Source organism: Heptranchias perlo, chromosome 1 (genome assembly GCF_035084215.1).
Source record: "Heptranchias perlo isolate sHepPer1 chromosome 1, sHepPer1.hap1, whole genome shotgun sequence".
NCBI lineage: Eukaryota > Metazoa > Chordata > Chondrichthyes > Hexanchiformes > Hexanchidae > Heptranchias > Heptranchias perlo.
In genome coordinates, this window is record NC_090325.1 from 151,660,525 (window position 1) to 151,686,663 (window position 26,139).

The 26,139-nt window shown below is 41.0% G+C and overlaps 1 protein-coding gene across 4 annotated transcripts in view; it reads right to left on the bottom strand.

The window, feature by feature from the left end:
• rapgef2b (Rap guanine nucleotide exchange factor 2b) overlaps positions 1 to 26,139 on the bottom strand; it is a 565,137-nt gene that overhangs the window by 447,755 nt on the left and 91,243 nt on the right. The window lies entirely within an intron of this gene.

Here is a 26,139-nt window from a genome sequence, read left to right on the forward strand (position 1 = left end):
GAACCCGTAAGTCTGCGGGTTGGAGCCGGGTTGCGAACCTGATCGGGATTTCCCTGATTTTTGGAGCTCCCCCACCCCCAACTTCCCTACAAAATTGAGCCCAATGTGTCTTCCTTTAACAAAAATCCCTATTCACTAAATAAAATAACATTTTTCAACAAAAAAAGCTTCAGAGACCTTTGGGATGCCAAACTCATTCCCTTCTACGCCATGAAATACTGTATCCCTAAAAAATAAAATTTATACAGAACACACACAATAAACATCTATGATTTTTGGAGAGAGAGGGAATCACAAAATGTACCCATCCCACTTTGCAAATCTCTCTAACCCCATTCCACTATATGGGCATTCACTCTTTCAGGGGCATTAGTATTCCCTTTTGCGTTGTTCCTTAGAAGTTCAGTTGGGCCTTGCATCGAAATATTTTCTGGTCTTTGTACATACTTGACTTCAATCCCAGTCAACCAGCAGGGAGTTCTTGCTCCTATTGTTAAACATTTCAAAGCAAAAAAAAACAAATCGCATCATCTTATTACTAGTTTTCATCTAGATTATTTACTTGAAACTTGTATAACATTCCTCTGTACTTTCTATATATTTGATCATTTCAATAGTTTTGGGTGGGGGCATGTCACGTGCCACAATCTACTTATTGCATCTCTTTCAGTCTTTGCATAAATGAGTATCAAGAGGTGGGTCAAGAGCACAAACACAAGATAAAATAAATGAGTGTAGCAGTATAAATACCTGCAACTTAGCTGCTGAGAGTGTGGCTCACAGCATAGCCATCACAATTTCTTAGCTACGATCTGCATGCTGCTTGCCTCAGTTCTGTTGAATATGCCTAAATCTACATACTGGTATCCCTACCCAAACACCATTTTCGTCCTCCCTCCTCCAGAGTTCTCCAAAAAGTAACGCTTAGCAGAAATTAGGTAACTTATTTTCTGTGTGTGATGGGTGTGTTGCATTTAGAAAAATCCAGGCTCCAAAGCAGGCCCTGAAGCATCACGACTACTGATACTAATAATTTGATTTTTTTTTTAAATCCCCTCCTGTGTTCCCAAACTAACTATCTCCTGAGTTCTGCCAGTTTCAAGGAACTCACCCTCCAAATTACTTTGATACCCAAGCACCCCTTGAGTGTTGCCAGACCTCAGATCCCAACTCAACAAGTCCCTCTCCACCCCCACAGGATCAATTTGCCTTACAAAATGAGGCTCAAACCTCAACTACTCCAGTCCTGGCACAGTCCCCTCCCCCAAGTATTCCCAAACTCTAACTCTCTCTTCTCTTCCATGATCTCAGCCCAACCTCTCCGTGCCGCGCCCCTCCCCCCCCACCTCAGCTTAGGAACACAATGAGCCTCTTTACTTTCAGCCACAACCCTCCTCTCACTCCGTGCTCCCAAACTTCAGGCCCCAAGTACTAAGACACCCCAGTCTACCCTTCATCAAATGGTATCACACCCTCAAACCACCACCTCAGTACTTCCATGTTCACCCACACCACTCAAAAGCTGCTCACTCATTCCCAACTCAACCCTCCCCTCGCTGCTTCTATTCCCCAGCGCTCAGCCCTTCTCACCTGCCACACTCTAGCACATGGTCTTTGAAGTGCTACATACTGCTGCCATCCAAGATGTTCAATGAAGCAATCTCCTACTTCATAAATTTCAATGGCCTTTCAGTAGTGGCCAAACATTGAAAATTCCTACCAACATCAAACAAGTAAGAAATCAGAACTCAGCAACACACTATGACCTTAAAAAAGTATAACTTTACAAGAGAAGCACAGAAAAAGGGGCTTCACTTCTCACTTTTTAAAAAATCTGTAAGCAATGTCATGGGAAATTATCTAGTATTTTATAATTAATTAAAGATATGAACCACAAGAGATCAGTGAATGTTAATAGAAGAAATAATAAAATACACATGCAAGTAAAGTCTGTAATGGTTAATTACCCTTTGCAAGAGACGACTTTGTGTAAAACAGCAAGTCTGAACTACTTCTACTGTCTTAATATATCTGTCAAAATGTTTAATAGTTCACTGTGAAAACAGTCTCCTTTCTTCGGCATACAATTCAATTGAAATTTCTGAACTTTCAGATGAGATGTTAAACCGAGGCCTCACCTGCCTATTGATATGGATGTGGATGTAAAAAAATTCCATGGCACTATTTAAAGGGTTCGGGAGTTTTTCCCGGTATCCTAGGCAACATTTATCCCTCAACCACCACCATCAAAAAAAGCTAAACTGGTCACGTGTCTCATTGCATACTGGGATCTTGCTGTGTGAAATTGGATGCTGCTTTTGCCTGTATAACAACAGTGACTGTATTTCAGAAGTAACTCATTCGCTGTGAAGCACTTTGGAAAATTCTGAGGCCACCAAAGGTGATAAATGAATGAAAGTTATCTTTTTCTTAACTCCTGTGTTTTTGCCATGCCCTGCTTTTAGTCATTTGGTCTATTGAAATTTAATGAAATTATAATTCATAATAGAAAAGCTTCACTCAACAATTGCAACACACACATACACAAACAAACAAACGTGCAACTGGAACTCACATCATAGCATTTTGTTCCCAATGGTTCATTCAAATCATAACTCTTCCAGACATTCACAACGGACAGCAAATTAGCTCATTCACCACAAAAATCCCTACAATTACAAACTATACAACTATTTGCAATTTACTAATGGGGAAATGACAGCATGCAGGTACAAGTTGGAAATGGGAGGGTGAAATCAGTCAGCGAGATAGCAATCATTTTTCTAATTTTTTTGGATTCATGATTAGAGCCATACCACCAATTAGTGTGCCAAAATTCCAATTTGATTCAATAATCAGCCAAACTTACTCCAAGAAAATAGAACTCTGAATTTGTTGAGATTTACTTAAGAAGTTTCAGAAGATGTTTGTTTTCAGCACTTTCCTAGAAATTTTAAATGTTCCCAGACATCAAATGCAATTAATTTGGAAATCTATACTGCAATATATCCAGAAGAGTACTCTTTATTGTTGAAATCTCTGACTTCCCAACGACTCTGCAAATTTATCCAACTCGTAAGGTTCCAGGTTCTGTGCTAAGTTAGTTGATCTCAGCCACATCAACATTAGGGGAACTACAATTGGCTAAAGCACCCCTGGTGAAAGGGTACAGGTGCGGACAGGATCAGGTTTAGCAGTGATGCCACATGGTCAAGTAGTCCGGTGATACTCATGATCAAGTTTCATGCATGAAATAGCCACTTAAGGAAGGTTCTGGTAAGCAACTACGTCATTGCAACTGTATGGCAGCAGGGCGCCAACTCCCTCAAGGATCAAGTATATGATGCAAAATGTACACTTACTCATACACAATAAAACCGGCAAATCAAAATACAATATATTTGAAGGGCATAAAATCCTCTTGGGGGTAAGGATGGGTGGGGTAGGTGGAGATTGCTTATCTGATCACACATAATTTTACTTGCAGACTACCATGTCTTCATGCAACTGTGTTATAAATAATTCTCAAACCTAGCTACATCATTGTTGCAGTATATTAAAGATCTCTCCCATACAATTATCTGAAAAAGAGAGCAAACATAGTCTAAAAGCTTGGAATCAGTGCCAGGGGAACATTCATCCGAAAGAAAGATGGAATCACAATTGATGGCAATCACAGAAATCCACAGCTTTGTGTTCAATAAACCTTTTAACATAAATTATGAAGGACTTGCAGGATTCACTCATGCGGTCAGCTGAGCTCCTCTGGGGACTGCTCATTTTAGAAAAGGAAAGGTACCGGCATTCACATTAAGTTAATCCATCTCACTTCGAAAAAAGAAAAGCAACAAAACAAAAAGAGACAGAGTTCCAGAATATTCCATAGTAGGAAGTTTTCAAAATTGTGGCAGATAGTATTTCAATCTTCAGAAGGATTTTCTTTAATAACAAAGTCTATTGTAGCCATTAGCAGATAATGAATTGTGGAACCAGCTGGACAACATTTAACTGGCAATTATCCAAGTGGGCTGGTTTTAAAAATTATTTTATTACCTACTGGTTGATCTCCCATGGTGTGACTAACAGTGCTTTACCGTCTCTTACAAATTTCTTCCCAAATTAATTCAATGGAGATAAGCACCCCTCTCCCCACTTTCATACCTCGGCCCTTCTTCACCTGCAACAGTTTTTTTTAATATTCGTTCATGGGACATGGGCGTCGCTGGCAAGGCCAGCATTTGTTGCCCATACCTAATTGCCCTTGAGAAGGTGGTGGTGAGCCGTCTTCTTGAACCGCTGCAGTCCGTGTGGTGAAGGTTCTCCCACAGTGCTGTTAGGAAGGGAGTTCCAGGATTTTGACCCAGTGACGATGAAGGAACAGTGATATATTTCCAAGTCGGGATGGTGTGTGACTTGAAGGGGAACGTGCAGGTGGTGTTGTTCCCATGTGCCTGCTACTCTTGTCCTTCTAGATGGTAGAGGTCGTGGGTTTGGGAGGTACTGTCGAAGAAGCCTTGGCGAGTTGCTGCAGTGCATCCTGTGGATGGTACACACTGCAGCCACTGTGCGCCGGTGGTGAAGGGAGTGAATGTTTAGGGTGGTGGATGGGGTGCCAATCAAGCGGGCTGCTTTGCCCTGGATGGTGTCGAGCTTCTTGAGTGTTGTTGGAGCTGCACTCATCCAGGCAAGTGGAGAGTATTCCATCACACTCCTGATCTGTGCCTTGTAGATGGTGCAAAGGCTTTGGGGCATAAATACGGTAAGTATTACATTTTTAATTTTGTATGGAACTGTCCTAGCTATACACCCCAACGTCCAATTTTTTTTCCCTGTGACCTTGCAACACTGGTTGTGGTACTCCAACGTCATAATGTTACGCAGGCGGCCAATCTGCTATCTCCTGTTTCTGTCACTGCCAAAAGAGAAAATTGGCCCCACCCAGACCCAAATGCATCAAGCTGCATTTGTCTACATTGAAGAAAATTTATCACAAGCATTTCTTTTTTTATTAGGAAAATAAAGTTATTTCTTTTTCAAGTGTTCAACGTTTTGACTATTTTCCGTGGTTTGTAAATCTGCAACAAGGGGATATAAATTTTGCATTACTACCTAAATCATAAACCATAAAATTAGAAATATTTAATAGGGAATTAAATCAACATGAAAAGAAAATATTAAAGATAATGGTGAGAGAGCAGGAAATGGAATTCAAGTAAATATCTCCTTTGTGAAGTCAGGACTGGCATGCGTATGATAGGAACCTAGTTATAGAATGAGGCCATTTGACCTATCATTCTTTCTCTTGCCAAACCTGAATACAAGTGAAAATCAAAATGCTTTATGGGCATATGACAGTATATTCTTGAGTTTCAGTCACCACCAGTGTCAAATCTGTAACAATGTAAGAACACGTACCTTCCCACTTGCTACGGTAGCCTAGTGGCTATTGTACTGGACTAGCAACCCAGGAGGTTGAGAGCGCAAATACAGAAATGGCACAATGGGAAACTGAATTCAATAAATCTGGTAATTTGTGGGCAAGCACCGGAAAAATAAACATGAAAGCTTCCAGCCAACATCCCAGACTCCTCTAGCACCATCTGTGGATATGTCCTTTCCTAACAGTAGGACAGAGGTACCAGAGGTGGTGGCACATTTTTGTAAATCATGCAGGAGTGACTTTGGAGCGCATGGCTTCAGGTCAAACAAGGTCAAAGAATGTTGAATGGTGTAGAAGACTGCCCTCTCATCCTATCCACAAAAAAGAGTAACTCTGACCCATCAATTACCAATTGTTAGTCTCCTCCAAATCATCAGTAAAGTGATGAAAGGGAGTTTATCAATAGTATCACTTGACACCGACTCGCCAATAACTTATTCACTGACACACACCGACGACATGTGCCGGCAGCCTTAATCTAGACTTGGTTGCAAGAACTGAATGCCAGAGGACAGATAAGAGAAGCTGCCCTCAACATCAAGATAGCATTTAACCGAATATGACACCAATCAGCCCTAGCAATATTGAACTCAAAGGGAAAGCACCTCCAGGGGCTGGAGTCATACATGACGCAAAGGAAGATAAATGTAAGGAATCTTACAACACCAGGTTATAGTCCAACAGTTTTATTTGAAAATCACAAGCTTTCGGAGGCTTTCTCCTTCGTCAGACTCACCTGACGAAGGAGAAAGCCTCCGAAAGCTTGTGATTTTCAAATAAAACTGTTGGACTATAACCTGGTGTTGTAAGATTCCTTACATTTGTACACCCCAGTCCATCACCAGCATCTCCACATCATGGCAAAGGAAGATAGTTATGGCTGTCGGTCACTGCTGTGCAGGGAAGCTTCCTGAAACCAACGATCTTCAGCTGCTTCATCAATAACCTTCCCTTTGTCATCAGATCAGGAGCGAGGCTGTTCGCTGATGATTACAGTGCCGTGATCCATTCACAATTCCTCCAATAATGAAACAACCTATGCCAGACTACAGCAGGACTTGAATAACATTCAGGCTTGGGCTGACAAGTGGCAGATAACATTCGCACTAGGTAGGTGGCAGGTAATGACAACCATCAAACAAGAGAAAGCCCAGCTGATTCTCCTTGATTTTCAACAGCATCACCACTGCCAAGTCCCCCACCATGAATCATTGACCAGAAGCTGAACTGGACCAGCCATATCAACACTGTGACTACAAAAGCAAGTCAGAAGCTGGGTACTCTGCGATGGGTGGCTCACCTGCTGATCCTTCAAAGCCTCTCCAAAATTTACAAGGCTCAAGTTAGGAATATTCACCACTCACCCAGATGGACAACTCAAGAAACTCAACACCATCCAGGACTGAGCAGTATGCATGATCAGGGCCCCTGCTACTGGACTCAATATCCATTCCCTCCACCATCAGAACGTTGTGGCTGCAGTACGTACGATCCACAGCATTGTAGCAACTCTCCAAGGTTATTTCGACAGCACTCTCTCCCTTGCGACCCCCAGCACCAAGAAGGACAAGAGCAGCAATGTTACGAGAGCACCGTCTCCAAGCTCCGTTCCAAATCACACATCATCCTGATTAGGATATATATCACTGTTCCTTCACCATTGCTGGGTCAGAATCCTGGAATTCCCTACCAACCACTGTGGGAACATTATGACTACGAGGACTACAACAGTTCATGGAGAAGGGCCACCATCACCTTCGCAAGGCATCTAGGGATGGGCAATAAATGCAACCTTGCCAGCATCACCCACATCGCAAGAATAAATAGAAGTAGCAATGTTACTGCTACAACAGCGGTGTCTCTATTTTCAGTTTCCTTCCTTCACCTAATGCTATATTAAGTACGTAGGCAAATCAGTGGTATTTCTACAAGTAAGAAAGAATTAGATCACTTGGTCTTGAGAGGTATGCACATATAATTCTAACTTAATATGAATGTGCATTTCAGATATGAAGAGCAGTCTATTTAGTGGACTATGATAATCCAATTATGTTTTTCCTCTGCAAGTAATAAATCAGTGAAGTAATTCCTTAGTGTACAAATCTCATGAGCGCAAACACTATATATGTTAAGTATTAGCCAAAATTACTTTGTCTCCGATATGCCTTTATTGGAGCTCTTGCTAGAGTGCATAAGTGTAAGACATAAAAAGCACAAGTACGCCTAGTGAGAAACATTTTTTTTTCCAAAAAAACATTTTGCTAACTGTGTTGCCAAACTATTCATAGAATGTTCAGGCTGTCTAACTTGCATATTTGTAACTCCTTACCCCCATTCTTGAGATGGAAAGGTTAATTCCCATACACAATACATAAAAGTGTATAACTGTAGTAATATATTAGTACTGTAATTGAAGTATTAGTCTTTCCCCCATGCACACATCGTTCTCACTTTTCTTTGCTGCTTGTAAGTTGTTACTAGGTAAAAACTTTTTGGCATTAGGTTCTGCTTACTAGACTGTGAACTAGAATACCTCAGGGGCTCCAATCTACTACCACAGACATCAGCAGTTGTGTTTCTCCTTCACTTTTTTCTGGCCTACTCTCTCTCATTTATAAAAGTACCCTGAAAGTATAATTGTGTGAATGAGAACATAGTTTAAAATCAAATCAAAATCCTACACTAGAAAATTACCCAGAAGCTCGTGACAAAAGCTTGAAATTACCATTGGCATTACCATGAACATTAATATGATATTCCTCTGCCTATTTTGTGGGAATTGTAAACAATTTTACAACACCAAGACGCTGCGACAACGGATGAACGGACACCGCGCAACAATCGCCAGACAGGAGGGTTCCCTCCCAGTCGGGGAACACGTCAGCAGTCAAGGACATTCAGCCACCGACCTTCGGGTAAGCATACTCCAAGGCGGCCTTCGAGACACACGACAACGCAAAATCGTCGAGCAGAAATTGATAGCCAAGTTCCGCACCCATGAGGACGGCATCAATCGGGATCTTGGGTTCATGTCACGCTACATGTAACCCCACCAGCGAACATATGTTATCTGTTTTTAATATAATGGGTCATTTGCTGTCTTTTCTATGTCTCTGCCTCTCTCTGTTTTTTTTTGGTGGTTTGTATATTCGGTGGCCTTTTAGGTAACACCTCTCTGTCTGCACACTGTGATTGCCGTGGCAACGGGCAGTTGGAAAGACTATCTGTAATCACCAGGCATTGTTCTGTGATTTATAAATGAGAAGGGTTCGAGGATTTCATTTCCACAACATTCACCTGAGGAAGGAGGAAGCCTCCGAAAGCTTGTGAATTTCAAATAAAATTGTTGGACTATAACTTGGTGTTGTAAAATTGTTTACAATTGTCAACCCCAGTCCATCACCGGCATCTCCACATCATATTTTGTGGGAGTCATTAAACCATTTGATATAAACAGGTTGAGGTCTACATTAAAATAGCAAACAGAAGAATGTCATCTGAGCATCTTAAATTGTCATCTGCTTATATGACCACGAGCAATTTCTAGGTTCGCATATCTAATCTTTAGGTTGAGAAATGTCATGGTTTCTTCAGATGTCTGAAAAGCAGCTTTTGATTCAAAAGTCCTATTAAGGAGGGGAAGAGAGAATGTGCAGAAGTCTCAAATCTTTTAGGGATATAGAAGACATTCTTTAAAGCAAGATTTTCTAAACAATATACAGTCTTATGACAAATACGATCAGTCATGAGCAGCAGAGAGGTTCCGTAACTGCAGTTGTCACATTCCATTTTTCAGTTCATCAAAACTGAAACTTGTAGAATGTACATTTTCACATCTCGATAACAGGTGATGGAGTAAGGATTTTTTTTTAAGCAGTATCATTCAAAGTGAAATTTTAAATGTTCTTAATAGCTGAACCTAATTTGTTTTCCATAGGCAAGGGGACACAGATCTTAGATTTACTTCTTAACTGAGGAATGATTCTCAAATTAACCTGCTACAGGATAAAATTAATTTATTTGCTCATATGTTTGTGAAATCATTTTTGATTCCTCTAACTTTAGTCAAAATGTATCATATTTAGTGGCAGCCTGCTATTAAACAATAAAACAGTCCAGAATCCAACAAAGGAGCAAATGGGGGGCAACACCAGTGCTAGAAACATAAGCAATCTTCAAAGAGGGAAAGACAGGGGCAAAGGCAAAATTAAGAATGATAAGTATAAATGGAATAAGAGTAAACTGACAATAAATGAGAGAAAATAGAGAAGATGACAGAGAAAGGGAACGAGATAGGCAGAAGAGAGGGGAAGAAAATAGAAAAGTGGAGGGGGATGAGAAATAGGGAATGAGGGAGAGAAATTCACACATGTATAGGATATGTGCAAGTGAGCATGAGTGCGACTGATAGAGAGAAATTGTGAAAGAAAGACTTTTATTTATATAGCGCTTTTCACGACCTCAGAACGTCCCAAAGCACTTTATAGCCAATGAGATACTTTTTGAAGTCCAGTCACCGTTGTAATGTAGGAAACACGGCAGCCAATTTGAGCACAGCAAGGTCCCACCAACAGCAAGAACAGAAGAAATAGGAGCAGGTGTAGGCCATACAACCCCTCGAGCCTGCTCCGCCATTCAATAAGATCATGGCTGATGATCTACCTCAACTCCATTTTCTCGCCTGATCCCAATAGCCCTTGATTCCCTTAGGGTCAAAAAAATCTATCGACCTCAGCTTGAATATACTCAATGACGGAGCATCCACTGTCCTCTGGGGTAGAGAATTCCAAAGATTCACAACTCACTGGGTGAAAAAAATTCTCATCTCAGTTCTAAATGGCCAACCCCTTATCCTGAGACTACACCCCCTAGTTCTAGACACTCCATCCAGAGGAAATAGCCCCTCAGCATCTGCCCTGTCAAGCCCTCTCAGAATCTTATGTTTCAATTAGATCACCTCTCACTCTTCTAAACTCCAGAGAGTATAGGCCCATTCTACTCAATCTCTCCTCATAGGACAACCCTTTCATCCCAGGAATCAATTTAGTGAACCTTCGTTGCACCGCCTCTAAGGCAAGTATATCCCTCCTTAGGTAAGGAGACCAAAACTGCACACAGTACTCCAGGTGTGGTCTCACCAAAGTCCTGTACAAATGCAGCAAGACTTCCTTCTTGTACTCCAACCCCCTTGCAATAAAGGATAACATACTATCTGCCTTCCTAATTGTTTGCTGTATCTGCAGGTTAACTCTTGTGTTTCGGGTACAAGGACACCCAAATCCCTCTGAATACCAACATTTAAGGATTTCTCACCCTTTTAAAAAAATTCTGTTTTTCTATTCTTCCTACCAAGTGAATTCCCCACATTATACTCCATCTGCTACCTTCCTGCCCACTCACTTAACCTGTCCATATCCCTTTACAGATGCTTTGTGTCCTCACAACTGACTTTCTCACCTAGTTTTGTATCATCAGCAAACTTAGATGAAGGGACCGAGTGTAATTTATCCAAGTCATTAATATAGATTGTAAATAGCTAAGGCCCAAGCACTGATCCTTGTGGCACCCCTCTAGTAACAGCCTGCCAACCTGAAAATGACCCATTTATTCCTATTCTGTTTTCAGTCCGTTAACCAATCCTCCATCCATGCTAGTATATTACCCCCAACCCCATGAGCCCTTATCTTGTGTAACAACCTTTCGTGTGGCACCTTATCGAATGCCTTTTGAAAATCCAAATATACTACATCCACTGATTCACCTTTATCTACCCTGCTAGTTTAATCTCAAAACCACACGGACTGCAGCGGTTCAAGAAGGCGGCTCACCACCACCTTCTCGAGGGCAATTAAGGATGGGCAATAAATGCCGGCCTCGCCAGCGATGCCCACATCCCGTGAACGAATAAAAAAAAACTCTAAGCAGATTTGTCAAATACGATTTCCCTTTCATAAAACCATGCTGACTCTGCCTAATCATATTATGATTTTCTAAGTGCCCTGTTACCACGTCCTTAATAATGGATTCCAGCATTTTCCCGATGTCAGGCTAACTGGTCTGTAGTTCTGTTTTCTCTCTCCCTCCTTTCTTGAATAGCAGGGTTACATTTGCTACCTTCCAATCCGCTGGGACCATTCTAGAATCTGGGGAATTTTGGAAGGTCACAACCAATGCATCCACTATCTCTGCAGTCATCTCTTTTAGAACCCTAGGATGTAGGCCATCAGGTACAGGGGATTTGTCTGATTTTAGTACCATTAATTTCTCCATACTTTTTCTTCACTAACATTAATTACTTTAAGTTCCTCACTCTCATTAAACCCTTGGTTCCCCACTATTTCTGGTATGTTTTTGTGTCTTCGACTATGAAGACAGATACAAAATATTTGTTTATCGTCTCTGCCATTTCCTTATTTCCCATTATAATTTCTCCTGTCTCAGCCTATAAGGGACCCATGTTTACTTTTGCTATTCTCTTCCTTTTTACAAACTTGTAGAAGCTCTTACAATCTGTTTTTATATTTCTTGCTAGTTTACTCTCATACTCTATTTTCTCCTTTATCTTCAATTTTTTGGTCATCCTTTGCAGGTTTTTTAAAACTCTCCCAATCCTCAGGCTTACGACTACTCTTGGCAACACTATAAGCCTCTTCCTTTAATCTAATACTATCCTTAACTTCTTTAGTTAGCCACGGATGGATCGCTTTTCCCATGGAGTTTTTATTTCTCAATGGAATGTATATTCGTTGAGAATATTGAAATATTTCTTTAAATGTTTGCCATTGATTATCTACCGTCAGGTCTTTCAATCTAATTTCCCAATCTACCTTAGACAACTCGCCTCTCATACCTATGTAAGTGGTTTTGCTTAAGTTTAAGACTCTAGTTTCAGACTTAAGTACGTCACTCTCTTTAGATTTATAATTTCCCCTCACCTGAACCCTCCCCCACAACCACCACCACTCGCACCCCCCATCCCCCCAGTTTTTAATTTAAAGCCCTAGTTATTTGATTCGCCAGGACACTGGTCCCATCCCAGTTTAAGTGAGGCCCGTCCCAACGGAACAGCACCCTCTTTCCCCAGTACTGGTGCCAGTGCCCCATGAATCGAAACCCGTCTCCCCCACCACTCTGAGCCACGCATTTGATAATGTGATAATGACCAGATAATCTGTGTTAGATGCTGGTTGAGGAATAAACATTGGCCAGGCCACCGGGGAGAACTCCCCTCCTCTTTTTCGAATAGTGCCATGGGATCTTTTATGTCCACCTGAGAGGGCAGACGGGGCCTCGGTTGAACGTCTCTTCCAACAGTGCAGCACTCCCTCAGTACTGCAATGGAATGTCAGCCTAGATTTTGTACTCAAGACCCTGGAGTGGGACTTGAACCTACACCCTTCTGACACAGAGGCGAGGGTGCTACTATTGAGCCATAGCTGACAGAGTGGCAGCCTATATGTGTTGTACGAGAGAAAGAGACTGTGTGTGTGTGTGTGTGTGTGTGTGTGTGTGTGTGTGCGCGCGCGCGTATAAAAGAGACACAGACAGACAGTCATGCACACACAGATTGTGCGCAAGAGAAAGAAATATACTTTGGGTTGACAATTGAGTCAATATACTTTGGATAGCTGGCAGCCATTGCACTGAAGTTCATCAGGCATCAGCTCCGCATAACACCAGGCACAGAGCCTGAGGCCCACCACAAGCCCAACGTGTTCTTTGCCCCATGCACTTGGCTAACAGTAAGCAATCTGCGAGCCTGCACACGAAGGGCTTACAAATTATTTAAAATAGGGGCACCACCATAATGCAAGAGAAAGACAAAGACTGTACGAATGAGACTGTGTGCAAGAAGGAGAAAGAGAATTTGTGTATGCGGAGAGAAAGCGTTAGCAGCCATGTGCAAGATCAAATTTGAGAGGCGAGTAGAATGAGTCATGGAGAGGAGGAATAAAATGAAGGAGAAAAGAAATAAAACATCCAGATTTCAAGTGAATAGTTGCAGTCATAGCATGTCAAAAGTCACAACGATAGTTTAGCCTATCATTTGTGTATCCCTATCCGTGGAAAACAACTTTCTGGCTCGGGACTGTGCAATCAATTAAGCCACACTGACAGTTAAAGGAAGGCAAGACAGGGGAGGGAAGAAATTTAAGTATGGTTGGGAAGAGAAACTAAAATATGGGCAGTTCATTTTTAATAGTTCCACTTTTTATATATTTAGTAATGAATTCATCAATAAACAGCATTTTCTTCAAGACTAGTTACTAAAAGAAATTATTTTGAGAAAATTGTTTCCCCATATTTTTATAACCCTGTAGCTGTAAAATTTTAAATTAATAGTCTTATCTTACTGTCAAACAACCCATAATTAAGTTTAAGGAAGACTAATTTCAGTTGAAGGAAATATGCTAATACTACATTGTACTCTATTATTGCAGTCCCCATGTTGCAGAGCCTACAAGCCTGCAAAGGCTCCATACAGTAACTGTCATTTGTAAAGAAAATAACAAACCATTCTGGATGGTAGCAGCTATCACTGAAGAAATAGATGTTCATTCAGCTAATAAATAAAACAATGAAATCAAGCTGTTTAAAAATGTATTTAGGAGCATTCCTCGCTTTCCTTGGTTCTTCAGTTGAAAGCTACCAGCAGGTATTTGGACGAGGGAAACAGCTAATGATTTTAGCAAGGATACTTCATTATTTCATTGCCCAATTTGAGTGGGATTTCTCTCTGAAAAATGATTACAAGAGGATGTTTCTCAGCTGAGAGCAATTAGTGCTCAGGATCCCCTTTGTTTTGCCCCTAATTAAAAGAATCAGAGGAAAAAGAAAACAGAACATGTGAACAGCTCGCCAAATTATAGGCTTGTCACCACTACGAACAGTTTAAACCTTACAAACCGAAAGCTAAATTATATACTGTAAACACCTTCTCCAGGCTCACACAATCAGTAGCCAATTTTACAAGTTTCACTGAAATGAACATATGTAGCTATCATTTTCTCCCCCTTCCTCTTCTCTCTCCCTCCATCCAATATCTGTTAGTGTTTCCATGTTCACAGTATCCGGAATAACTACATTGGGAAATGATGTTTTTCTTTATGAATTTGCACCCAGTATCAGCTTCATACCTTTCCAACTACAATATTGAATGCAGCAGAAATTCAGTTTGCTATATTGCTTTAAATCTGGCATGTGCTTTATAGCAAATTCTTCAGTATAAACAGTACTTAACTATTTATGCCAACCCCAAAGGAAAAAATGTCACTTGTGAGATGTAGACTGGAGAAGTGTTGCAAGGACAGAGGGCTTTAGCTGGTATAAACATCAACGCAAATCTCTTGACTTTTGAGTGGTAGTTTAATGTCCTCAAGACAGTATAAATGCAGGGAGTGTGGTCTTGTATAAATGTAAATATAATCTCAACTACGTGTCTAAGCCTCAGGCTTAGTCACATTACCTTGGGTGTGCGCTGTCAATTGCAGATATGCAGTTCTTTTGTCAACAGCACTCTTAAAAGCAGGCGACTTCTAGGGTATCAAAGGTAACACAGACCAAGATTTTCGGAAATCTAATGAGCTCCTGTTGAATTAACCGTCCTTTGTTCGGAGCTGCTAAAGGTATGCAGACTCACAGAATCAGCTCCGTTGTAATATTTTAAAAATTGTACTTATCCTTTCTGGTTCAAAAAATTAAGGGTTGAGCAGATCAGAATACAGAAATTTGGCCGGGTAAAGTGCTCAGGTTTCCCATTTTAAAAAAGCATCGGAGTGACGTGTGTCATACAATTAATTATAAAATCATACACTATTTCCGTGCCCACTTGATCAGCCGGAATCGAAAGCACCTGCAGAAGAATGGCAAGAAATGGCAACTTGCCCAACCTCAGTTTGTAACCTTAAAGGAAAACTTCATGCTCTTTCTGAACTGTTTACATACACATAACACTCCAGCAATATCTTAGGAGTATTTTAATATTTCATCTTCACTGTATTTTACACTTCCAACAAAAATAATTTGTTTCCTTTAGTGAGTGCCTTTTGTCACTAGAAGTTTTGGACTTAAAAAGTGTAGCGGACACAAAACTAGATATTAATAAGGTGAGTGTTCAAACTATACAAACTAGTACCCAAAATTAAACAATTTTTAAATTGACTTCTAGGTACAAAGTACAAAGAATAGTGTGTATATAAAAACATGCATATTAAGTACAGGATGAAAAGCAACACATCTTAAAACATTTTTAATTATTCATCCACTTAACTAAAAACATATAGGGCAATGTTATTTTGCAAATTTAATAACTTGCTGATTTAGTGTAGAATCATTTTCACATTTTGAGTTGCATATAAGCTATATATATAAGGAGTGACATTACACAGAATTGTGGTCTTAACTTCTCCAAGGATAAATTAAAGAAACCAGCGAAAACACAAAAGATTATCAACAGTTCCTCATGAAATAAAATCAACATAATTATACCTTAATAGAAAATAAAACATAATTTCAAACAAATAAAATAGGAATTGCAACGTTGTCATCCTGTTCCTGTTTTAGCCCTGGTGATCCCACCTTTTTTTTTATTTGTTCATGGGATGTGGGCGTCACTGGCAACACCAGCATTTATTGCCCATCCCTAATTGCCCTTGAAAAGGTGGTGGTGGACCGCCTTCTTGAACTGCTGCAGTCCGTGTGGTGAAGGTTCTCCTACAGTGCTGTTAGGAATGAAGTTCCACGATTTTGACCCAGCGACGATAAAGGAACGGCAATATATTTCCAAGTCGGGATGGTGTGTGACTTGAAGGGGAACATGCAGGTGGTGTTATTCCGATGTGCATGCTGCCTTTGTCCTTCTAGGTGGCAGAGGTGGCGGGTTTGGGAGGTGCTGTCGAATAAGCCTTGGCGAGTTGCTGCAGTGCATCCTGTGGATGGTACACACTGCAGCCACGGTGCGTTGGTGATGAAGAGATTGAATATTTAGGGTGGTGGATGGGAGGCTAATCAAGCGGGCTGCTTTGTCCTGGATGGTGTTGAGCTTGTTGAGTGTTGTTGGAGCTGCACTCATCCAGGCAAGTGGAGACTATTCCATCACACTCCTGACCTGTGCCTTGTAGATGGTGGAAAGGCTTTGGGGAGTCAGGAGGTGAGTCACTCGCCACAGAATACCCAGAGACTCTGACCTGCTCTTGTAGCCACAGTATTTATGTGGTTGGTCCAGATAAGTTTCTGGTCAATGGTGACCCCCAGGATGTTGATGGTGGGGGATTCAGCGATGGTAATGCCATTGAATGTCAAGGGGAGGTGGTTAGACTCTCTCTTGTTGGAGATGGTCATTGCCTGGGCACTTGTCTGGCGCGAATGTTACTTGCCACTTATCAGCCCAAGCCTGGATGTTGTCCGGGTCTTGCTGCATGCGGACACGGACTGCTTCATTATCTGAGGGGTCGCGAATGGAACTGAACACTGTGCAATCATCAGCGAACATCCCCATTTCTGACCTTATGATGGAGGGAAGGTCATTGATGAAGCAGCTGAAGATGGTTGGTCACTGCCCTAAGGAACTCCTGCAGCAATGTCCTGGGGCTGAGATAATTGGTCTCCAACAACCACTACCATCTTCCTTTGTACTAGGTATGAGTCCAGCCACCGGAGAGTTTTCCCCGATTCCCATTGACTTCAATTTTACTCGGGCTCCTTGATACCACACTCAGTCAAATGCTAACCTAATAAACTAACAGGCACACATTATAAACAATGTATTTTATCATATCTTATTGTTGTTAATCATTTCCAAATATTAAAAATACATCTGCAAACAATTTAAACCTGACAGATTGCCCTTTTCTGCAAATGAAAGGACTGATGGATTTTGCATGATTTTACAAGCAAAATCAAACAGAAGAAGCTTTCAGAAAGAAGTTGATTTTGCATGTTCTAAGAAAAGGGATCCCTCCAGTATCCTGATTCTCCCATCACAACATCCAGTTGCACCTTGGACTCCAATGCTTTTGTCTCTAATGCCCTGCCTGGCAGCCCATTCCAAACATTTAGCAGTCTTTCAGTATAGGAGTTCTTTTTGCTATCTCTAAATTTTGCTTTTCACTATTTTCCATTTATGCACTCTGGTTCTGCACTACCACAATCAAGTGTCCTGCAATTAATTAGTTGGACTTGGGTTCAGTCCAGGATTCTGAGCAGGCCTTTATTATTTGGAGCTGTATACACGTATTTCCATCCTTGGAAACATTTTGAATGGTCTCTTGCTTTGGCATTCATTATTTCTGGTGCTTTGCATGCTGAAGCACTACATAATTGCCAAGCAGCATATCCAAAGATTATGGCAACTGCTAACCCACAAGGTTTCCATAATAACCCTCATAACGCAGGACACAGAATCCCAAGTAAATTCAAATCATTTTCAAATGCCTTGACCCAATATCACCACAATTGTATTTTCTTTTGGGTAAGGGGGGGGGGGAAGACAGCAGTCAGAAAAAAATTAATTTATAAACATTGTATGGACACAACAGGACAATAAAGTGTCTTTTTACTTCTCAATTATTCTTCTCCATGTTCGTTGGTAATGTTCTGAAATAGTCTCTTTTGCACAAAACAATATTGCTGTGCAGCCTGTGATTTTGTATCTCCCACCATCAACATCCTGGGGGTCACCATTAACCAGAAACTTAACTGGACCAGCCATATAAATGCTGTGGCTACAAGAGCAGGTCAGAGGCTGGGTATTCTGCAGCGAGTGACTCACCTCCTGATTCCCCAAAGCCTTCCACCACCACCTTCTCAACGGCAATTATGTATGGGCAATAAATATTGGCATTGCCAGCGACGCCCACATCCCATGAACAATTTTTTTTTAAATGAGACGGAAAAACACTCGCGGTGCGTCAACGATTTCCCAAGACATGCCCTGGTAAGCACCACTTCCCATTGGGAACGCCAGATCACAAAATCACTCATTACATTAACTTTAGATAAACATGTTACTTTGATGCTATGAGTTTGTTTCCTGATGGCCAAGCACAAACATTTATAAAAGACACTGAACAGGAAAATACTGTGAATTTCAAAACAGCAATTCGTTGCCAATCAGGTATCATAAATTTATCATAGCAACTCTGCACACATGCATCTGACTAACACAACAACAACTTGCATTTATATAGCACCGGTAATGGTTAACATCGTAAAACATCCCACAGCGCTTCACAGGTGCGTAATCAGTCAAAAATTGACACCAAGCCAAAGTAGGAGACATTAGGACAGGTGACCAAACGCTTGAACAGAGAGATAGGTTTTAAGCAATGTCTTAAAGGGGGAGTAAAAGGTGGAGACGTTTGGGGGTGGGGGGGGGAATTCCAGAGTTTAGGGCACAGCCACCAATGGTGGGGCGAAGGAAGTGGGGGATACACAAGAGGCCAGAGTTGGAGGAATGCAGAGTTTCTGTATTTTAATATAACATATATATTGTACATGATTCAGAGCAAAACTAATATTGTGCTACATTCTGTTTCATATGTTGATGGACAAAGAAAAGACAAAATTAAAGCTAAAGCAGCCCACTGTGTCACATAATAGTCGCCTGCATCCCTCATCCCACCATGAGTATAGACAATGGCTAAAAGGCCAATTTTGACATTTAAAAAAAAATCAATCATTCCAGTATCAGTTGTTTAGAGTGAAAATAAATTCCAGAAAAAAAGTTTCTCAATCTCATTCTCAATACTAACCTGTACGCTACACCTTAGGTTCCCGATTTGTGATTGGAACCCAGGAGGAAAGTGCAAAGTCAGTGATGGGTACGTAGAATGTTGAATTCCTGAAACCAACCCCCATTTTGTAAAGTTGGGCACTTTCATAATGGATGGTGCTAAAAATACCATCACATAGGAACCTAAAACAGAAAAACCATTTGTTCCTAAAGCCCCTCTTTCCATCAGTGAATGTACCATCAACACCATCAGGATTCTTCAAGTTAAGCTTTTATATAGTACTTAGCGAGGCTCCGGGGCCACAAGCTCCCAACACAAGTTTCACAGCTGCCAGCAACCCCAGAGTAAATTCACTGGATTCATAAGAATGGCTAATCAAAAGTAATGTTTTTTACTTGGTCTTCCTGGTGGCTAGTCTTAGCAAATCCAGTAAGTTTACTCTCGATTTGTCACTGACTGCACAATCCCTACTAAATGTAATATAAAAGTGCCTACAATCGCCTGACAGAATTGAAAGAATACAAGGAAATCTTTCAAGATGATAATATGCGAAGTTCATTATGCTTCCTGATTCAAGTGTACAAATGTTACCACCTACCATATTGGTGAGTGCTGCCAAAGCAACCACAGCATTCCTTCACCTCTGAGCCCTGTTTCAAGTCCAGCTCAGACTGATGAAATAAGTTTCCTCTCTCTTTTGAATCCAAAGTGAAACAAGTGTTTCAGTAGAAACACAGAAAATAGGAGCAGCAGTAGGCCAATGAGCCCTTGGAGCCTGCTCAGCCATTCAATATGATCATGGATGATCCTCTATCTCAATACCATATTCCCGTTCTCTCCCCATACCCCTTGTTGCCTTGTGTGTCTAGAAATCTATCGAGCTCCTTCTTAAATATACTCAGTGACTTGGCCTCCACAGCCTTTTGTGGTAGAGAATTCCACAGGTTCACCACCCTCTGAGTGAAGAAATTTCTCCTCATCTCAGTCCTAAACTTCCTACCCCGTATCCTGAGACTGTGATCCCTTGTTCTGGACCACCCTGCCAGGGGAAACATCCTCCCTGCATCCAGTCTGTCGAGCCCTTTCAGAATTTTATATATTTCAATGAGATCCCCTCTCATTCTTCTAAATTCGAGTGATTACAGGCCGAGTCGACCCAATCTCTCCTCATACGACAGTCCTGCCATCCCAGGAATCAGTCTGGTGAACCTTCGCTGCACTCCCTCTATGGCAAGTATATCCTTTCTTAGGTAAGGAGGCCAAAACTGCACACAATACTCCAGGTGTGGTCTCACCAATGCCCTGTATAACTGCAGTAAGACATCCTTGCTCCTGTACTCAAATCCTCTTGCAATGAAGGCCAACATACCATTTGCCTTCCTAACTGCTTGCTGCACCTGTATATTTGCTTTCAGTGACTGGTATACAAGGACACCCAGGTCCCTTTGTACATCAACATTCCCCAATCTATCCCCATTTCAATAATACTCTGCCTTTCGGTTTTTCCTTCCAAAGTGGATAACTTCACATTTATTATACTGTATTTGCCCACTCACTCAACTTGTCTAAATCGCCTTGAAGCCTCTTTGCATCCTCCTCACAACTCACGATCCCACCTAGTTTTGTATCATCAGCAAACTTGGAAATATTACATTTGGTTCCCTCATTCAAATCATTGATATATATTGTGAATAGCTGGGGCCCAAGCACTGATCCCTGCGGTACCCCACTAGTCACTGCCTGCCACCCTGAAAAAGACCCATTTAATCCTACTCTCTGTTTCCTGTCTGTTAACCAATTTTCAATCCATGCCAGTATATTACCACCAATCCCATGTGCTTTAATTTTTCACACTAACCTCTTATGTGGGACTTTATCAAAGGCCTTCTGAAAATCCAAATAAACCACATCCACTGGTTCTCCTTTATCTGTTCGACCAGTTACATCCTCAAAAAACTCCAGTAGGTTTGTCAAACATGATTTCCCTTTCATAAATCCATGATCCCATTGATATTTTCTAAGTGTCCTGTTATCACATCCTTTATAATAGACTCTAGCATTTTCCCTACTACTGATGTTAGACTAACCGGTCTGTAGTTCCCTGTTTTCTCTCTCCCTCCTTTTTTTAAATAGTGGGGTTACATTTGCCACCCTCCAATCTGCAGGAACTGTTCCATAATCTATGGAATTTTGGAAGATGACAACTAATGCATCCACTATTTCCATGGCTACTTCTTTTAGTACTCTGGGATGCAGATTATCAGGTCCTGGGGATTTATCGGCTTTCAATCTAGTTATTAACAAACATGTCTCTACAGCCAAAACTGTCCAAACATTGACTCATCCAGAGATCACAAGAATAGATGGCATGAGCAAATGAAAATTGACTCCAGTACAATAGGGAATGTCCTTCAGCGATTAGGTTCAAGGTAAGTTACTGGGGATGAACAGGGCGAGCTTCACATCAAACTGTGTTATATCTGATCTCAACGTTATCAACACTGGTGAATACCTCAATTCAAACAATTAAAAACTGTTGTGATTTTCCAGACCGTAACATTTAAAAATTTCTCATGTGAATCATGAGCATTAAAACGAGAGTTAGAAAATCACAACCTGGGTGAATTGCAAGTGTTGGCAATACTGTGACCTAAGGGTGCTTGATGCTGGCGCTATATACCAAAAATGGGAAAATTTAATCCCACATCACTAACTTGGCTCACCTTGATAAAAAGGAGAAATAACCTTATATTACTCAACTCTAAGCAGGTGGATTCCACAGATGACAAAGTCATGTTCGCAACACAAGAAATATTGTTTTCATAGATCGTCTGTGCATTAGTTGTTTTTGATGACAAATTGTAAAAGGTAGGTCAATTTAGGCCATTCTCATGCCGTTTCTCCTAACGACTAGTTTGAGAACAGCAGAGACTTAAAAGGATCTGCACATTCTCTCATCCAGGGAATAATGCTTGGCATGAGTGGAAAACTAGGTAGGAAGTCTCCATTGAGCTGCTCTTATACATCTGCCAACAACACTACGGGCCTGAAAAAAGGCTGCCCACCTCTCAATTACAAAAATTGTGTGGCTTGAGAAGGAAAACACTTTCAATATCCCGCATGTAGAGTAGCCTAGTGGTTATGGTGCTGGATTAGCAGCCACAACAAATTGTGCAACTGAATTCAATAAATTTGGAACGTTTATGACCTAGCTCTATAAAAATGAACATGAAAGCTGTCAGACTATGGTAAAAACTCAACTGGTTCACTAATGTCCTTCAGGAAAGAGAACCTGTCAACCCTACCTAGTATGGCCTACACATGACTCCAGTCTCTCACTATGTGGTTGAGTCAGTTGTAAAACAATAAGGACAGGCAGTGGTTCAAGAAGCCCACCACCACCTACTCAGGGCAGCTAAGGTGGGCATTAAATGCGGCCTTGCCAGCATTGCCCACCTCCCCAGAGCAACATTTTTTTTTAAAGTTTCTTCTTCACGCTCTTCCCCCGCCCACCCACACACCCCCGCTCCCTCCTTTCCCAAAAAGACATTTCAGTAAACTTTTCATTGTTCACTCAGTTGTGGAGTTCATCTCATGGCTTACTGCCTATTTAAGAGATTCCAGTACCAAAAATAACCACAAAACAGCTGAGCCAGAACCTTTTTTTTATTAATAATTAATGGTTGTAGTAGCCTTAGACTTATTTCTCAAAAGGAAACTAGCACAGCTAAACGTTTTCACAGTGAGGTTATTTTTGATCACTCTGCAAGTGAATAGTAGCACTGGTGGCCCCATGATATGTGCCTCAAGCGGCCATTATTTTTGCACAAGCATGAAGTTTGGAGCACTGGCAAGCTATTGAGATACATTAACAGTGAACTGAGATACAAACAGTGAGATACATTAAAGTCAACTATATAATACACATGCACACGCGCACAGAACCAGCAGTTACTGGATAGCGATCAGGCATGGGAATTCTTGAGAATTTCTCCTCCCTGGAGAAACGAAACCAGTTGGACATCCTTGCTTCTGTCTGAATGTGATCAGCTGGTTCAGCTCACACTGCTACCTTTCTAGTCTATATAACTCAGCTAATCACTGGATAAACTCAGTGAGCCATCTGCTCATACTTAAGATGGTAGTGTTTACCAAGCAGCAAGAGTACAATTCGATCTTTACAAATTACTAATTTAAATTGGTAGCTTATTGGTGGTAAAATTGCAATATTAGGAATTCCACTATAGTACTAATGCCAATTAACCAATGTCATTCCTTTAAATTTTAGCAGTACAGTGGTGTATCTGAGAAAACTCTATTGGAAGCTACATTGGAAGCAGCATAAAGTGATTTAACTGGAAAAACATCCAGATGCTCTGCATTCCATTCCGAAGTTCAACCACCAGTGACACTAAAATACACACAAGACCTTATGCAAGCAGGGCGTGGGAGAAATATTTCAAGCAATTTTCAAAAATTATTAACCTGTACAACTCTCAGTCCTGCAGTGACTATCACTAATTATGTAACATAGGATGTTTGAAATTAATCATGATTGGGATCAGAACTTTTATTTTAATTCTTCAGACAGAAGCCAAAACACAAATCATTAAGAATATTTCTATCTGCAAACGTTGACATGATTTGACATCAAACCATGCAGACATAAGAAAGGACTTCAAAAGCAATAAACAAGCCACTTTAAAAGAAGAGTATGAACTTGCAAATAGCATTTACGCAATTCCAGCTGAAACATTTTTCAACATTTGCGATAACACATCCGACACCGACTTCATCTCACCCTATCAGCATATCCTTTTATCCTTTCTCCCTCATATACTTATCTAGCTTCCCCTTAAATACATCTACGCTATTCGCCTCAACAATTCCATGTGGTAGCAAGTTCCACATTCTAACCACTCTCTGGGTAAAGAAGTTCCAACCGAATTCCTTACTGGGTTTATTAGTAACTATATTATATTTATTGCCCCTAGTTTTAAACTCCCCCACAAGTGGAGAGCATAAACACCGGCATATACCAGTTGGCCGAATGTCCTGTTTCAGTGCTGTAAATTCTATGTAATTTGTTTTGCTGTTGTCACTGGTGCTGTGGAATTTATCAGCAATGCAAACAGGGATGAATCTATAGCACAATCATAATGCAATATCTCAAGTATTGTGTATTTAAATATAACGGGGGTATAATTGAACATATTCCAGCTTTTCTACTAATCAAATCAGCAGTTACATTGTTATGTTTTGGCAGGATTACACAGTGAATACATGCATGGCAGATCCAAGTTTGAAACCAATGCTTTTGTCATTTTTATTTGCCAAATCTCTAGAGATTTCAAGAAGGCCCTTCGATATATCTAATTCCTCCCTTTATACTAACTTCACCATTTACTTTGTACAGGCTCAGATTGCAACATCATGAATTGTTGGTAAACGTGGTCTTCCATCATAAACTCAAGTGCATAATGGATTCAAGAATCTCACGAGTAGACACTGCAACAGTAGTGTAACATGAAACTGCCATGGATTTCACGCCTGGATACACAGTGTGGCTTTTCTGAAAAGGTTCTGTTTTAACAGAGGATCTTAGTTGCGTGTGGAAAACACTTGTAAAAATAAGAGGCTATATTATTACCCTGTAATATGAAGCTAAATGAAACCAGATATTACTAGAATGTCCACATTTCAGTTCAAATCACAAAATTCAATAGCGAGAATCTACCGTTTGCCATGGAAAAAATCTCATTAGAATGGAAGAAAAATAAACTCTACAATTTTAACTTTATGCATTATATCTGTATATCTATAAAATCTTACATATGCATGCAATTCCTGTCTGCACCATTTAACTTCCTATCATGTTTTGTCTCACTTTGTGTCAACTTTTTCCCACAATAAATTCCTATGTTCACATTCAATGTGGATTTTGCTTAGTAAACTTATCATGCTGTAATTGCACAATCTGATCATGAGTAGTGCTGTACAGTGAACTTCTCCTCAGCCATTTTGTTTTTTCCCTCATCGTCTAGTGAGTATTAAAACTTTGAACCTTTTAATTTTAAAAAAAATTTCTGTGTATAAATAATATAAATGGTTAAAAATTACCCAGTTTTGGCAGCCCACCACCCTCTGCGTAGCCTTTTTCTTCACCCGCTAGTGGATCCCTGCTGGCTCCTCAGCGTTGTCTGAAACCTGCCCAGATTTCTTCACCCACTCTCCAGCCTATCAGCATCCTCTTCTCTTTCCCACCACCCCCCCCCCATATTTTGCAAGCCCTATTTCTTCATTGTTCTCTGCAACCTGGCCCATTCACTGATCCTGCCTGCCTCCAGGAGCCAAGTACTGCTCCTAATGTTGTTTCTCCCCCAAGTTTCACTGTCAGGGGCGCTGTTCTCCATTTGCCATGACCAGCATCGCAGTCACTAATTCCACCGCCCCCCCCGCCCCACCCCGATACCCCTCTCCCACCCCATGGGAGCCAAGTCCCATTGCTGGTATCATTCTACACCCAGCTCGAAGACCCACGTCCCATTGCCATCACGTTGTTCCCTGACTGCAACACACAGAGTTGCAGTCATCAATCCTCCCACAAACCCGATAATAACTGTGAAAACTAATGAAGTTTGCTGCACTGAATATTTTTACAATGACCAAATTGAGACCGGCTGAACTCAACTTCATTTGAGCTTTGATCCAAAGCCAAACTTATTATTTTTCTTTGCCATTCCGGTCAAGCTGCTCTTGTGCCTTTGCAGACTCACCTCACAACACCCCTCCCCTGGGCACTTAGAGTCCTACACTTGCTGAAATCTTCCCTCCAGCTGCCCATGCCCTTTTGTGGCCGTTGATCCCGCTCATCACTGCCTCATCGGGTCCACTCCACTCATGGGACCCGTTCCTACCCCACTGACTGAGGAAAAGAAGTGCAATAAGATTTATTTAATTTTTATT